Genomic DNA, 3,902 nt, shown 5'->3' with positions numbered 1-3,902 from the left:
GAGATTGAAGATGGAGGAGGGAGAGAAGAATGCCAGACCCTCTCTCCAGTAAGATAAGACCATGTGGAAATACTTAGATTAATAGAAATGTGTTAATATTTAAGACAGAGCTAGCCGATATGAAACTAGTAACTGGCCAACAGCATTATATCAAATACAATGTGTTATTTGGGGCTGTCAAGGTGGTGGGACCAGGTTGGCAGGAAAAACTACTCATAACAGAGACCCATGTTCAGGGGGTCTGAGTCAGTCTAATGCTGGTTTCCCAGCTATCTGTTTGGGGGTCCATTACCTCCCTCTTGTTCAGGTCAGCTGTCTCTGTGGGTTTCTGTACCTGGTCTTGTCCTCCCTCTCTGCATCTGGATTCCAGTTTAGCTCAGTGTTTAGCTGTGGATGTCTGATTCTGTTTCCATCAGCTACCAGATGAGGGCTCTATGATGGTAGATAGGTTAGTCATCAATCTCATTATCAGGGAAGGGCATTTATGGTAGCCTTTCCATTGTTGCTCAGATTGTTAGTTGGGGTCAGACTTGTAAGTCTCTGGACATTTCTCTAGAGTCAGTTTTCTCAAAAATATGGGACACTTCACGAATTTGCTTGTCATTTTTGCACAGGGGCCATTTTAATCTTCTCTGTATTGTTCCAATTTTAGTATATGTGCTGCCGAAGCGAGCACGTAAAGAGAAAATTATAAGCAAAGTATAAATAGCTTTTATCATCAGAATTAAGCAGGGTAGGCAAAGAGAACTGTGCCAAATTATGAAAGTTCTTGAAAACCATGCTTTGGAGTTGGGATTTCCATCTGTGGTCAATGCAGTATTATAACATTTTAATATAAAAATGGCATGATTGGTTGAGAAAATTAAGGTGTGTGACAGCAGAATGAAAGATGGGTGTTTCGGGAAGAGCAAGGAAACTACTACCACTTTCTACAGGACAAATGAGAAGGATTTAATTTCCAGCTACAGACAATGGGTGAACTGGTAAAAATAGTGAAAGGCCAGTGTTATCTTTAAAACTGACAGTACAAGCTTTCAAAACTAGTTTAATGACTATAAACGTCAATGAAGTTTCAAATTCAAGTGATTTTTAGACCTGTAGGCATATCCATATGCTGTAATTACTAAGACCTGATTAATTTGAGAATAGAAACTTAAGTACCACTTGGCAGTCTGTACCCACTTATCACTTCATAGGAGTATTTCAAGACTGCAGAAATAATGTCAAGTCATTAATCCTTTATGGAATAGGAAGGGAAGACACTTGTTTAAAGTTTTTTCATGCTTCTAATATAAGTTTGGACTTATATGAAACTAACTCACAAATAGCTGATGAATAAAGTATAACCAGGTATTATAATATAATATTTTATGCAGGAAGACTGAACAATCCAAGCCAGACAAAGCATTTGTAGATAATACTCAAATATGACATTATCCATACAAAGAATTCATGTAGTCTTTTTACATTTTTATTTATTTAAACGTTATTTTTTTTTTTTTTTGGTTTACATACCGACCACAGTGACCACAGTTCTCCCTCCATTGCTCTCACTTTCCCCACCTTACCTCCATTACACCTCCATCCACTCCTCAATACAAGTAAACCCACCCATGGGGAGTCAAGGAAGTGTGGCATATCAAGTTGAGGAAGGACAAAGCCCCTCCCTCATGACTCTAGGCTAAGAAAGGTATTCCTCCATAGGGAATGGGCTCCAAAAAGCACTAGGGATAAATCCTGCTCCCACTTCCAGTGGCCCCACAGACTGCTCAAGTCACAGAACTGTCCCCGACATTCAGAGTTCCTATTTCAGTACTATGCAGGTTCCTCAGCTGTCAGTCCAGAGTCAGGGAGCTCCCTCTGGGGTCAGCTGTCTCAAAGGGCTTCCCCATCATGACCTTGACCCTAGCCCTTTTCTCATATATATTCCTCCTCCCACTCTTTGACTGGATTTTCGGAGCTCAGCCCAGTGTTTAGCTGTGGATCTCTACATCTGCCTCCATCAGTTACTGCATGTAGGTTCTATGATGACAATTCCAGTAGTCACTAATCTGATTATAGGGGAAAGGTCGGTTCAGACATCCTCTCCTCTATTGCTAGGGGGTCTTAGCTGCAGACATCCTTGTGGATTCCTTGGAGTTTCCCTAGCACCAGATTTATCCCTAACTCAATAATGGCTCTCACTACAAAGATATCTCTTTCCTTGCTCTCACTCACTGTCCCTACCCCAACTTAACATCCTGTTCACTTAAGTTCACTTTCCCACTCCTGTTCTCCCCTCCTTCACCACTCTCACAATTCATTCAGGAGATTTTATATATTTCCCTTTCCCAAGGCCATTTATGCATCTCTCTCTTAGGGTCCTCCTTGTTACCTAGGGGTTATGGATTGTACCGTGGTTATCCCTTTCTTTATGTCTAATATGAGTAAAAACCATGCTTGTCTTTCTGGGTCTGAGTTACCTCACTTGGAAAAGGTTTTTCTAGTTCCAACCATTTGCCTGAAATTTTCAAAATGTCATTTTTTTTTTTTTTTTTTTTTTTTTTTTTTTTTGCTGTTGAGTGATATTCCATTGTGCAAAGGTACCACATTTTATTTATCCATTCCTTGTTTGAGGGGCATCAAGGTTTTTTTTTCCAGGTTTTGACTATTACAAATAATGCTGTGATGAACATAGTTGATCTATTGTGCTAGTGGTATGATTGTTCATCATTTCAGTATGTGCCCAAGAGTGATACTGCTGGGTATTGAGGTAGAGTGATTTCCAACTTTCTGAGAAACCACCATAGTGATTTCTAACTTGGATGTACAAGTTTGGACACCCACAAGCAGTAGAGGAATGTTCCCCTTACTCCAGATCCTCTCCAACAAGCTGCTGTCAGTATTTTGTTATTAGCCATTCTGAGAAGTGTAAGATGATATCTCAGAGTCATATTGGTTTGCATTCCCCTGATGGCTAAGGACGCTGAGCAATTCCTTAAGTGTGGTTTGGCCATTTGCATTTCTTCTGTTGAGGATTTTTCTATTTATCTCTGTGCACCTTTTAAAAAATTGGATTATTTGGTATTTTGATGCCTAGCTTCTTGCATTTTTAAAATATATTTTGGATACTAGCCCCCTGTCAGATGTTAGGTTGTTGGAGATCTTTGCTCTTTCTGTAGGCTGCCATGTGTTTTGCCTTAGACAAGCTTCTCAGTTTCAGGAGCTTCTATTTATTAGTTGTTGCTCTCAGTGTCTATGCTACTGGTGTTATATTTAGGAAGTGGTCCCTATGCCGATACATTCAAGGCTACTTCCTGCTTTCTCTTCTATCACTTTCAGTGTATCTAGATTTATGTTAATGTCTTTGATCCACTTGGACTTGAGTGTTGTTTATTGTAATAGATATAGGTCTATTTGCATTACTCTGCATGTTGACATCCAGTACCATTTGTAGAAGATACTTTCTTTTTTTACACTGTACAATTTTGGATTCTTTGCCAAAACTCCATTGTTCATAGGTGTGAAAATTAATGTCAGAGTCTTTGAACAAATTCATGAGGACTTAAGTGAAGGGTATAAAATCATACAAAGAAAAACAGCATATTCATTTAGTCTGTAGTGAAAGGGATAAAAGTGGGGCAGATTCAGAAATACACATATTAAAAGAGTTTGGCAAAGGAAAATATGAATTATGTGGGTATAAATCCAGAGACATTCTATATAGGGACTGGGGTATATATTTTCTTTGTTATTAAAGTGCAAATATTAAAATGCACAGTGATGCAGAATTAGCCATGTGTAAACATGGCATAGAGTATTACATTAATTTTTTTGCTGAATACATCTACAAATAATGTATGCTAACTCTGCACTAGGCATTGCATTAGATGTAAATAAGATGATCTTTAAATGATAAAATT

At 38.6% G+C, this 3,902-nt stretch overlaps 1 non-coding gene across 1 annotated transcript; it reads right to left on the bottom strand.

Moving 5' to 3' along the window:
• Positions 1–569: 569 nt before the first annotated feature.
• LOC127218576 (U6 spliceosomal RNA) lies at positions 570–676 on the bottom strand. The gene has a single exon (XR_007834207.1). It is a non-coding gene; the product is annotated as a U6 spliceosomal RNA (small nuclear RNA).
• Positions 677–3,902: the final 3,226 nt, after the last annotated feature.

Source organism: Phodopus roborovskii, unplaced genomic scaffold, assembly GCF_943737965.1.
Source record: "Phodopus roborovskii unplaced genomic scaffold, PHOROB, whole genome shotgun sequence".
Lineage (NCBI taxonomy): Eukaryota > Metazoa > Chordata > Mammalia > Rodentia > Cricetidae > Phodopus > Phodopus roborovskii.
The sequence above is the reverse complement of the archived record's forward strand: the minus strand, read 5'-3'. Positions and strand labels throughout refer to the sequence as shown.